Raw genomic sequence first — 13,444 nt, 5'->3', positions numbered from 1 at the left:
GATGTATGCCACATATAAGACACTTAGAGTTGAAAGTTCACTCTGAGTAATTGACCAGTTGTAAAGATCACTCAGAGTGCTCTTCACTAGATTGAAGTTCCATGGTTAATGAAATCTTTGATGATTTAAAAATATTTTAAAAAGAGAAAGTGTTAGAGTGGGAACAGTGGTGGCTTCATTGTGATAAGGCTCTAGTCATTTGATGGGGAATGGATGAACTTGGGAATTGTTTCAACATTTCATATGATCAATTTGCATATAAAATTTTTGGTTTTGTCATAGCTGGTATTCATACTATGTGAACTTTATATTATTAGGTCATATAAAATCAGTTTTTAAAAAGTATACCTTGAAGTGTTTTGTAAACCATTATAGACATATATGCAGATAAGATTATAATTGCAGCTATACAATTTAAAGACTAGTACATTTCAGTTCTGAAGTCCTACCTTTTTGTACTTTTTAAAATTTTAACCTATTACAGATTTCTCCTTTGTATATAAATAACAATGCCAGAGAGTATGTTAAATGAGACAGTATATGTAGAAGAGCCTTGTAAACTTTAACTTTCAGGATAGATATTTTATTATTCTTTAATGATGTTAATCTATATTTGTTTTTATCTTTCAGTAAATTACTCATAAGTCAGCATTTCACCTCAAGTTACTAATTCTTATATTTGTATTCCAAACAAAATATTTAAAAATGTTTATATCGCAGTTTTAAGTGTATCGAGTAGTAAGTCATTATAGAAAAATATTTGTAAAAGCTAACAATCATATTTAATAAGTATAACACTGCCATTGCTTTTAAAGACTCTGTTATATATAACTAGATTCACCAAAATTCTTGATTCTTGATACATTTGTTATGTATGCGTTTTCTAGTGTACTATCCGTCCATTCTTTATTCCTTCCCTATGTTTTTATAATACCTTTGTACTCACTATTGAACTTTTATCTATGTAAATGTTTCTCTTCTATCATATCTTTTTGTCTTCCCCTAGTTCTGCAGAGACTCTATCCTGCAATAGCGTTTGTGATTTCTTTGCTTTTAACCTTCATAATTTGACATATGTGTTTGTGTCCTTAAACGATATATTATTTAGTTTTGCATGCTTTTGAATTTTGTGATCCAATGTTGAATTTACTCTTGAAACTTTTAAAATTCAACCTTGTATTACTTTGTCATTCATATCATAGTCTTAATTAACATAATTAATATATTAATGCATCATGTTATACATACTAATTCATGTTATTAATTTTCACAGCTACATTACTTTTGAATATATCTTTTGTATATACTTTTGAATATATGTCAATATATTCAAAATGATTATATATATATCATGAATATATCTTTATTGATTTAGTTTTTCCCCTGGTAACATTTGTTTTCTTATTTTATATGTGTATATATATATTTCTTTTCTTTTTTATTTCTAATATAGATAGTGCTTATATACAGTCTGTGTGTTCTGTGTGCTCAGTTGCTCAGTCATGTCCAACTCTTTGCGACCTCATGGACTGTAGCCTACCAGGCTCCTCTGTCTATAGGATGTTCCAGTCAAAAATACTGGCGTGGGTTGCCATTTCCTCCTCCAGGGCATCTTTCTATCCCTGGGATCGAACTCAGGTCTCTTGCATCTCTTGCACTGGCAGGCAGATTCTTTACCACTGTGCCAACGTTTTATGCTTATATACAGTCAATTCTCATTATTTATGGCTGTTATGTTTTATAAAGTTGACTAGAACACTGAATTAGCCAATACTAAATCATTGCCTGGAAAAATACAAGGTTAAGTTCCTAGGAATCTCTGGTCACATTTTCCTTAATTGATCAGTATATAACCTTATATGTGTTTCTGCTTAAACACACCTTATGTGATACATATTGTTGATTCGATTAACACTGAACTCATGGCCAACAGTACTGTAACTCATGACTTATTTCTAACAGATATATTTTCTCCATAAGCCATATCACACCTTCTTGTACTTATGAATACCAGATAGCACTTTAGTACTACACTTGGGAGCCATTATAGAAGGCAGAACAAAACAAGAAGCACAGAAATGCAAAGTGTGTAGCACTAAATAGACTGCAGAAAGGACACATGTTTATAGTATGGGAGTTGTTCAGTCTTAGCTGGGAGTAGGAATGGAGGTACATGTAGGATGGTATAAACTTTTGCCACTCTGTGCACGCACTTATCTTTGAATGACAACAAAGACACAGCAGGATACAAATAAATTTTAAAGAGTAACTGAATTCATAAACACAAAATTCATGAATAAAGAGGATAGATCATATATGTTTTTCTTAAGTGCTCCTCTCAGATACTAGCTTGGTAAAAGTCAGATTCCTGAGCTCAGACCCCGAGATTCTGATTTAGTAATCTGGGGTGGGATCTGAGATTTTGGATTGCTAACTAGTTTTGGGGTGATGCTAATGATGCCGGTTCTTGGAACACACTTTTCATTGTTCTTTTTAGTGATCAGTTATAACAACTCTCTAAGGAATATGCCTTCCTGAAGTTGCCTTTCAAAATGGGGAGGTCCATGCCTTACTGAGAGCCTAGCAGCCCAGAGAAAGGCTCCATTTGGGGAAACCTCATTGCCCTGTAAAAAGTACCTGCCAAAGCAGAAAGATGATTCCAGAAGGAGTTAGCCAAAAAAAAAAAAAAAGTGCTGTTCAGGTTTTCAGCTTTACGGTATCTTTGGACAACTTTTTTTTTTTCTTTTTTCATCAGAAGTGACCAAACAATTAAGATGGTAAAACCTGTGAGACCAAATCCTTGTCCCAGCTCTACCCTGTTTCCAACAGCTCACAGAATGGATCATGTGCCCCTTATATTGAAGTGACCACTTATTTGCTCTCCTGCCTCCTTGAAAGAAAGGAAAGAAAATTATGTTTTGCCACTGATTTAGCCATATGAAACTCATCTCATCACCCTTTTCTGGGTCTGAAGCTGCTGTCTCTAAAAGTGCCATCTCACTGTGCTTTGTATCGGTTAGTGCTGGAGAAATCTTGAAAAGCGTATGTACAAAACTTGTAAATTTTTATATTTTGGAACTTTGCTTCTTTGGGGTTGAGGCAAACTGGTCACCCCTCTGCCCACCTCTCTACAGTCTGTGGGCTAGCAGTGTGCTGATCTTTTAAAGTTTCTTTCCCTACCCAATCCCCCTTTTTTGATGAGGTTTCAGTGAGGTCTGTTAGGGGTGCATCCTGCAGCTTAATTGGCTTAAAATGTTCTCTCCTTTGGTGTGGTCTCTTTGGGGACCAATTGGGAGAAAAAAAACCAATAGTGTAACTGTTTTGATACTGAAAATTGATAAATGTCTTTTTGAAATAACCGGTCCCTCCAAAATAAATAAATAAATCCAAAAAAAAAAAAAAATGGGGAGGTCCAAGATATGAAGTTAAACTATCAAATTTTTTATAAATGTTGTTTTTTAGGTTGTTGTTAATACAATCACCACACAAACACACAAAATATATTATAACAGTGGAAAATAAGAGAAAGGATTATTATTTGCAGATGATTCAATCAGAGATTTGGAAAATTAATAATTGGTTAAAACACATAAATGAGTAAAGTAAATAGATTCAAGGGAAAATATTTATATATTAAACCTATTTTTTTTACCATCATGAAATATTAAAAAATTGAAATAAAAAAGCTTGTTCATAATAATGAAACAAGTTTTAAAACAGTTAAAAACATTTTACTGTTTTACACAAATGGTCCAGAATCACAAAGTTGACTTTATAATATTATTAAAGAATATAAAATTTTTGAATAATTATAGACACTTAATTGCTGTGAAAACATTCTATATTTCTAAGTGGAGTGATTTAACACACTTTAGAACCAGTCCCAACTTTTTAAGGTGACATATCATCCTATTTCTGAGGTTTAAGAAAATCTTGGGAGGAGGATAGATCAAGATGTCAGAGTAGGAGGACACTGGGGACTCACCTCCCCTCCTGAAAAACATCAAAACTATAACTATGTATAAAGTGACTCTTGCCGAAATCAACCTGGTGACCAGCAGAGCTCTTCAAAAACAGGTCTGTAAAGAAAGAGTCCACATGGACTCCTGTAGGAAGGGAAGAGAAGCAGTCTGGTTAGGACCTACATCCCTAGTAGAGGACAGAGAGAGGAGAGAGATATCCCAGGCTTGGGGATCCTTCCTTAAGAGTGATGGGTTTGAGCTGGATATTAGACATCACAGTTCTGGGGTCCCACATCGACATGGGGAGATGAGCCCTCTTAGCTGGTTTAAAAACCAATAAGAATTACCATAGGGCTATAAGAAAACCAGACTTATGTTTTTTCTACCTGGTTCTGGCTCTAGTCCCTCGAACTCCATCCATACCTCGCACCAAGGTAGACAAAGCAGCCCCCTAAGGAAGACACAGCTCCCTAAGGAAGACATAGCCCATGTTACTTAAGATCTAGTTCTCCCACCAAAACCACTGACATGCACAGATTGCATAGAAAAGCTCTCATACAAGAACTTGCTTTCAATGCTGGGAAATTAGGTTATTATTTCTCCTAATGTCCTACAGATAACAAAAGTCAAAATGAGAAGACAGAGAAATAAGTTTGACACAAAAGAACTAAAGAAAAACCCCAATGAAACAGATAAATAATTTACCTGAAAAAGAGTTGAAAGTAACAGTAATAAGAACACTAACTGAACTGTGGAAAAGAATAGATGAATTCAGTGGGAATTTTAACAAACAACCAGAAAATATAAAAAAAGAACCAGTCAGAGCTGATGTATACAAAAACTGAAATGAAAAAGTACACTAGAGGAAATTAAAAGTAGTTTAAGAGATACAGAAAAATACATAAACAATCTGGAAGGTAGAATACTAGAAATCACCCAGTTGGAACAGCAAAAAGAAAAACAAGTATTAAAAAATGAGAACAGATTAAGGAACTTCAGTACAACATCAAACATACTAACATTTGCATTTACAGGGTACCAGAAGTAGAAGAGATTAAAAAAAAAAAGCAGCAGTAAAAGTTTTTCTGGAACTTACTTGCTTTTTTGACGATCCAACAGATGTTGGCAATTTGATCTCTGGTTTCTCTGCCTTCTCTAAATCCAACTTGAGTATCTGGAAGTTCACAGTTGATCTATAGTTGAAGCCTGGCTTGGAGGATTTTAAGCATTACTTTGCTAGCGTGTGAGATGAGTGCAATTGTGCAGTAGTTTGAACATTCTTTGGCATTGCCTTTCTTTGGGATTGGAATGAAAACTGACCTTTTCCAGTCCCGTGGCCACTGCTGAGTTTCCCAGATTTGCTGGCATATTGAGTGCAGCACTTTCACAGCATCATCTTTTACGATTTGAAATAACTGGAATTCCATCACCTCCACTAGCTTTGTTCGTAGTGATGCTTCCTAAAGCCCACTTGACTTCACTTTCCAGGATGTCTGGCTCTAGGTGAGTGATCACATCATCGTGGTTATCTGCGTCATGAAGATCTTTTTCTGTATAGTTCTTCTGTGTATACTTGCCACCTCTTCTTAATATCTTCTGCTTCTCTTAGGTCCATACCCTCTATGTCTTTTATTTTGCCCTTCTTTGCATGAAATGTTCCCTTGGTATCTCTAATTTTCTTGAAGAGATCTTTCCCATTCTACTGTTTTCTTCTATTTATTTGCATTGATCACTTTGGATCATTGAGGAAGACTTTCTTATCTCTCCTTGCTGTTCTTTGGAAGTCTGCATTCAGATAGGTATATCTTTCCTTTCTCCCTTGTCTTAGCTTCTCTTCTTTTCTATTTGTAAGGCCTCCTCAGGCAACCATTTTGCCCTTTTGCATTTCTTTTTCTTGGGGATGGTCTTGATCCCTGACTCCTATACAATGTCATGAACCTCTGTCCATAGTTCATCAGGTATTCTGTCTATCAGATCTAATCCCTTCAATCTATTTGTCACTTCCACTATATAATCAAAAAGAATTTGATTTAGGTCATACCTGAATGGTCTAGTGGTTTTCCCTACTTTCTTCAATTTAAGTCTGCATTTGGCAATAAGGAGTTCATGATCTGAGCCACAGTCAGCTCCTGGTCTTGTTTTTGCTGACTGTATAGAACTTCTCCATCTCTGGCTGCAAAGAATATAATCAGTCTGATTTTGGTATTGACCATCTGGTGATGTCCATGTGTAGAGTCACCTCTTGTGTTGTTGGAAGAGGGTGTTTGCTCTGACCAGTGCGTTCTCTTGGAAAAACTCTGTTAGCTTTTGCCCTGCTTCATTTTGTATGCATCATATATTCTTTTTCCTTCTTTTCCATTATAGGTTATTACAAGCTATTAAATGTAGTTCCCTGTGCTATAAAGCAGGTCCTTGTTGTTTGCCTACTTTGTTATTTACAAGATGCAGAGGGACTCTTTGTTCAACCTTTACAGTTTTAATGTAATCCCTATTAAAACACCATGAGTTTCTCAGAACTAGATCAAGTAATCCTAAAATCTGTGTCAAATCACAGAAGATCCTGAGTAGGCAAAGTAGTTGGGAGAAAAAAGAATAAAGCTAGAAGTATTATGCTCCTTAACTTTAGGCTTTAATACAAAGTTATAATAATCAAAACATAAGGATTGTGGAACAAAAGCAGACATCTAAATCAAGGAACAGTACAGAGAGCCTGGAAATAAATCTATGCAAATATAGTCAATTAATCTATGACAAAGTAGGCAAAAATAAAAATGAGGAAAAGACAGTCTCTTCAATAAGTAGTGTTGGGGAAACTGGAAGTAACATATAAAGAAAAAAATTAGAACATTTTCTCACACCATATACAAAAGTAAACTCAAAATTGATTAAAGGTCAAATGTAAAACTGGAAACCATAAAATGTCTTGAAGAAAATGTAAGCAATATACTCTTTTATATAAGTCTGAGCAATTACCTTTTTGAATCTCTCACCGCTGACAAGGGAAACAAAGGCAAAAGTAAAAGCAAAAATCAGCAAAAGCTTTTTCATAGCAAAAGAAACCAACAAAATGAAAAGGTAAATTTGAGTGAGAGAATATATTTGCATATGATATATCTGATAAAGGGTTACTATCTAAAGGATATACAGAGATTATGCAATTCAATATAAGACAAGCATCTTGATTAAAAAATTGGCAAAAAACCTCAATAGACATTTTTTCAAAGAAGACAGAGCATTAAAAGATGCTGCCTGGGGAGCTGCAGTCCATAGGATCGCAAAGAGTCAGACACAATTGAGTGACTAAACAACAAAAATGTCATAACTATACATCAGTGAAATGCAAATTGAAATCACAGTGAGATATCACTTTACATCTCTCAGAATAGCTCTTGTTAAAAAGACAACAAATAATAAATGTTTATATGATGAGGAGAAGAGACCCTCATGCACTGTTAGTGGGAATGCAAATCAGTAGAGTGACTATGGAGAACACTATGGAGTTTCCTCAAAATTTAAAAGTAGAACTACTATATGATCTGGCAAATCCACTCCTGCATATATATTTGAAGAAAATGAAAACACTAATTAGAAAAGATACATGCACCCCAACATTCACAGCAACAGTATTTACACTACTCAAGAGGTTCAATTCAGTTCAGTTCAGTCATTCAGTCATGTCCAGCTCTTTGCGACCCCATGGACTGCAGCATGCCAGGCTTCCCTGTCCATCTCCAACTCTCAAAGCTTGTCCATCAAGTCAGTGATGCTATACAACCATCTCATCCTCTGTTGACCCCTTATTCTCCTGCCTTCAATCTTTCCCAGCATAAGGGTCTTTTCCAATGAGTCAGTTCTTTGCATCAGGTGGCCAAAGTATTGGAGTTTCAGCTTCAGCATCAGTCCTTCCACTGAATATTCAGGACTGATTTCCATTAGGATGGACTGGTTGGATGTCCCTGCAGTCCAAGGGATTCTGAAGTCTTTTCCAACATCACAGTTCAAAAGCATCAATTCCTCAGTGTTCAGCTTTCTTTATAGTCCAACTCTCACATCCATACATGACTACTGGAAAACCATAGCTTTGACTAGATGGACCTTTGTTGACAAAGTAATGTCTCTGCTTTTGAATATGCTGTCTAGGTTGGTCATAACGTGTCTTCCAAGGGACAAGTGTCTTTTAATTTCATGGCTGCAAACACCATCTGCAGTGATTTTGGAGTCTCCAAAAATAAAGTCTCTCACTGTTTCCATTGTTTCCCCATCTATATGCCATGAAGTGATGGACCAGATGCTATGATCTTAGTTTCCTGAATATTGAGTTTTAAGCCAACTTTTTCACTCTCCCCTTTCACTTTCATCAAGAGGCTCTTTAGTTCTTTTTCGCTTTCTGCCATAAGGGTGCTGTCATCTGCATATCTGAGGTTATTGATATTTCCCCCGGCAATCTTTTTTCGAGCTTGTGCTTCATCCAGCCTGGCATTTTTCATGATGTACTCTGCATATAAATTAAATAAGCAGGTCGACAATATGCAGCCTTGATGTACTCCTTTCCCAAATTGGAACCAGTCTGTTTTTCCATGTCCAGTTCTAACTGTTGTTTCTTGACCTACATACACATTTCTCAGGAGGCAGGTAAGGTGTTCTGGTATTCCCATCTTTTGAAGAATTTTCCACAGTTCGTTGCAATATGCCAAGACATAGATACAACCAAAATGTTCCTAAACATATGAATGGATAAATAAGCGGTGGGATTATATATATATATATATATATATATATATATATATATATATAATGGAATATTACTCAGCCATAAAAAGGAATGAAAACTTTGCCATTTGGAACAATATGGGTGTACCTGGGGAGATTTATGCTTAGTGAGGTAAGTCAAACAAAGAAATAAAAATATAAGTGAAGTATAAATTCACTTATACGTGAAGTCTAAAAAATAAAACAAATGAGTATAACATATCAAAAACAGATTCATAGATACAAAGAACAAACTCCTGGTTACCAGTATAGAGAGAGGTGGAGGGAGTGAAAAGATAGGGGATGGTATGCAAGGAGATCCAACCAGTCCATTCTGAAGGAGATCAGCCCTGGGATTTCTTTGGAAGGAATGATGCTAAACTGAAACTCCAGTACTTTGGCCAACTCATGTGAAGAGCTGACTCATTGGAAAAGACTCTGATTCTGGGAGGGATTGGGGGCAGGAGGAGAAGGGGATGACAGAGGATGAGATGGCTGGATGGCATCACTGACTCGATGGATGTGAGTCTGAGTGAACTCCGGGAGTTGGTGATGGACAGGGAGGCCTGGCTTGCTGCAATTCATGGGGTCACGAAGAGTCAGACATGACTCAGAGACTGAACTGAACTGAACTGAATTGAATTAAGTTACAAACAACTAGGTATAAAATACGGAGAAGGTGATGGCACCTGACTCCAGTACTCTAGCCTGGAAAACCCCATGGACGGAGGAGCCTGGTAGGCTGCAGTCCACAAGGTCTCGAAGAGTCAGACACTACTGAGCAACTTCACTTTCACTTTTCACTTTCATGCATTGGAGAAGGAAATGGCAACCCACTCCAGTGTTCTTGCCTGGAGAATCCCAGGGACAGGGGAGCCTGGTGGGCTGCCGTCTATGGGGTCGCAGAGAGTCAGACACGACTGAAGCGACTTAGCAGTAGCTGTAGCAGCAGGTATAAAATAAGTAAGATACAAGGATATAATATATAGCACAGCAAACTAAAAAATATGTTATAATAACTTTAAATATAATTTATAAAAATATCAAGTATTATGTTGTATGAAAGTGAAAGTCACTCAGTCTTGTCTGACTCTTTGCAACCCCATGGACTATATAGTCCATGGAATTCTCCAGGCCAGAATACTGGAGTGGGTAGCCTTTCCCTTCTCCAGGGAATCTTCCCAACCCAGGGGATCAACCCAGGTCTCTCACATTTCAGGTGAATTCTTTACCAGCTGAGCCACCAGGGAAGCCCAATATGTTGTATATCTGAATCTAATATTACATTTTAAATCAACTATTTGCCTATTTTTTGTTCATTTGCTAAGTCGTATCCAACTCTTTGCAACCCCATGGACTTCAGCATGCCCGGCCTCCTTGTTCCTCTGTATCTCCTGGAGTTTGCCTGAGTTCATGTCTGTTGAGTCTGTGAGGCTATCTAACTATGTCATCCTCTGCCGCCTTCTTCTCCTTTGCCTTCAGTCTTTCCTAGCATCGAGGTCTTTTCCAATGAGTCAGCTGTACTTTAATAAAAATATCTTAATAAAAAAGGCATGGGGGGGATACAGTGCACTGTTTGCATTTGTTACTTAAAGGTGGTGGGACAGGAATTGGTATGGAATGCTATGGAATTGCTATGCTTTTTACATCTTTATTGGGTTGTTTCAATAAGCTTTTTACTTTAGTCAAAATTTAGTAGAAATTTTTTGTAAGTATATATGAACTTTGGAAGCAAATAGACTCTATACTCATTGTGCTTATTCTTTATTTACTAGTTAGATTGAGAAATTCGCTTGACCTGCCTTATCCTCAATTTCTATGTACTTAAAGTGTGGATGATAATGATTATTCCCTTCATGTGGTTGATGTGAGGATTAAATGAGCTGTATGAAAATTCAAGAGCATAAATAATTTGACAGAGTGTACACCCTTAGTCCGTGGAAATCATTCTGTCTTGTATAAAAGGGGCATTAATCTAATAGTGCTCTTTGCCCAATCTGCTTATGTCTATTTAACAGTTTCCCCAGGAAGTTAGGGTTTCCCTGGTGGCTCAGAGGTTAAAGTGTCTGCCTGCAATGCGGGAGAGCTGGGTTCAGTCCCTGGGGCGGGAACACCCCCTGGAAAAGGAAATGGCAACGCACTCCAGTATTGCCTGAAGAATCCCATGGACGGAGGAGCCTGGTGGGCTACAGTCCACGGGGTCGCAAAGAGTCAGACACGACTGAGCGACTTCACTTTCACTTTCCAGGAAGTTATGGTATAGGGGAAAGGACTGTTTATGATCTTAAAGGGATGGAGAACTGAATTTAGTAAGATTGGATGTAGGACTGACATAGCATTGTGTAAGTAATAATGTCTTAAAAAATAATTGATAGTCAAGCTGTTATTTAGTTAATCTTCATAAATTTTTTTCATAGGCAGCCTTACAAATTTACACTGTGACCAATTATAAAATGATTGTTAAGCCAGTCAAGCTGTCAGAGTTGAAATGTTGCTATATCTTGAGTTACATGGGTACCTGTATTTTGTTAATTTATCTAAAATGCATTAGACTTCTGGCATATGACTAGAAATTTATTTTGGGAAAAGATGCAATCTCTTAGTGCTTCCTGCTTGTCCATAATAGCTTGATGAAATATGCACTTGAGATAGAGATTCTCATCTTTGAAATGCTTGGAGTTTGAGAGCACTCAATCTTTAGAGCTTGACCACTGGCATATCATTTAACTTCATGTATTAGTTAGTGTGTTTTTGTTCTTTTTCAACATATCTCATTCTTGAAGCACACTAAAGAAGGTAACTACATATTTCCTACTGAGGGATAATGTCACAATTTCAGTTCGTAATTAAAAATTGCTTCATAGCGATTCCTTTTACAGTATTTCAAAGTGTTATTGAAACTTGTTTTTATTCCCTTTCATAGATTTAAATGCACTTTGATTGCATCATTTGTGATATATATTTAGCCTTAAAGTTAATTTTCCATTTGAAAGCACCTCAACATTTGAAAGGGAGTATGTTTCTTTTTTTTAATTCAAGCTGCCAGATGTTAGGTAAACGTATGGATATGGAGAGCTCTGTGGTAGGTATCATTTGAGGATCCTTTGCCCTGTGTCTTCCTTTGTTTCTTTCTCCAAGCGTGTTCCAGTGTCTTTTCAAAATGACTCACTCCCATTCAGAAGCGCACTATTTAAGTGTATTTGATTTTGATTTTATTGTTCTGTTTCTTTATGTGTTTTGACAGTTGTCTGAAAACAGATATTCAAGAAAGGACTCCTGATTTCACCCAAATATTACAGTTTTACAATTTATTTGACCATAATTCTGTGAAGAAATGTATCATTATTATAGTTTATTTTCCTTATTTTACTTTAAATTTGAAAGTCTAAACTCAACTAGTAATGTCTTCTTTTGGCTATTTTTGCCATGTTCAAAATAACATGCTACCTGGAAAATAATATGATATTACTTGGTCATGAGATTAAAAAAAAAAAAAAAGGATGTGATAAACTGTGTAAATAGATCATTCACTGAAGTAATGCTTTAAAGTGCCCAAACTAGATGCTGTGTGTACTGGTGAGGAAAAACAGACATAGAACTCACATATACAGGAGTAGTCTTGTATATCTTATGTTCTAGTGGGGATACTAATATTAACCAGATAAGATCACACCAACAAATAGAGGGGAAAAGCAATTTCCTTATAATCCATTGGATGGATTGGATTTAGGTAAGTATGGAGAAGAGTAAATTGTATTTCAGGTAAATGGTGCAGAGTAAGTAGGAGGCACTGAGGGATTGAGGGAATGCCTAATAAATGGGCTCTGAGAGACATGGGGAGAAGCAAGAAGAGATGAGGGAAGTAAGCAGGGGCTAGGCAATCCTGCAGAAAATTACAACTGTGACTAGAGGAGAACGAATACCTGGTACTTAGAATTCAGTGACTGTTAGATTAATTTTTAATGTCAGTACATACCCATGTCAGTTTTTAACATTACCTGGGATTTCCATGTTTAACATACACATACACACCTTGCTACATATACAAATTTAAGACAAACTTTTACAATTATATTGGTGATTAAGAAGAGCACAATTATTTTATATGGTATAAATATAGATGTCATCTAACTCATTACACTTTCTCCCTTAGAAACTTAATGACAACTGTAGCTAGCCAGTTCAAGATGAACCCAAACATTACTTTTTATATTAAAATTCAACTATCTCTCCATGGTTTCAACTATATGATTATACTTTGTATATGATAGTAGAATATTAAATTAATTCCCATCATTTTAAACTAATGACTAATTTAAATTTTAAATAGTCTGTAATTAATTTTCATAGCTCATAGAAAAAATACTGAACATCTTACTAAGTTGCAGGTGAATAAGCTCTCCTCTTACTGAACACAAGAGCTCCATGATATTAGCAGCAGGAATGTATATCAGGCATTAGGTCTTCAGAATGCTTCCATCTATCATGGAATAGTTCTTTAGCTCCTTCTAAAAATAGCTCCTCACTGTTGCTGTTCTCTTTATTATTATATGTAGCCTATATGTAGGGTGTTTCATTTCTAAAATTGAAGACAATTATTATCTTGGTAATTGGGTATACTCCTCTGTGGGGGTATTAGCATTTAAATCTGTCAGCATCAGTTATTGATTGTTTTCAGGGTCAACATTAGAAGCACCATCAATAATCTCAGTACAATATAATGCTGCGCATGG

The 13,444-nt window shown here is 36.1% G+C and overlaps 1 protein-coding gene across 2 annotated transcripts in view; it reads left to right on the top strand.

The window, feature by feature from the left end:
• The window catches only part of NAALADL2 (N-acetylated alpha-linked acidic dipeptidase like 2), a 1,546,902-nt gene that overhangs the window by 240,824 nt on the left and 1,292,634 nt on the right, over positions 1-13,444 (top strand). The window lies entirely within an intron of this gene.

Source organism: Bos indicus x Bos taurus, chromosome 1 (genome assembly GCF_003369695.1).
Source record: "Bos indicus x Bos taurus breed Angus x Brahman F1 hybrid chromosome 1, Bos_hybrid_MaternalHap_v2.0, whole genome shotgun sequence".
Lineage (NCBI taxonomy): Eukaryota > Metazoa > Chordata > Mammalia > Artiodactyla > Bovidae > Bos > Bos indicus x Bos taurus.
The sequence above is the reverse complement of the archived record's forward strand: the minus strand, read 5'-3'. Positions and strand labels throughout refer to the sequence as shown.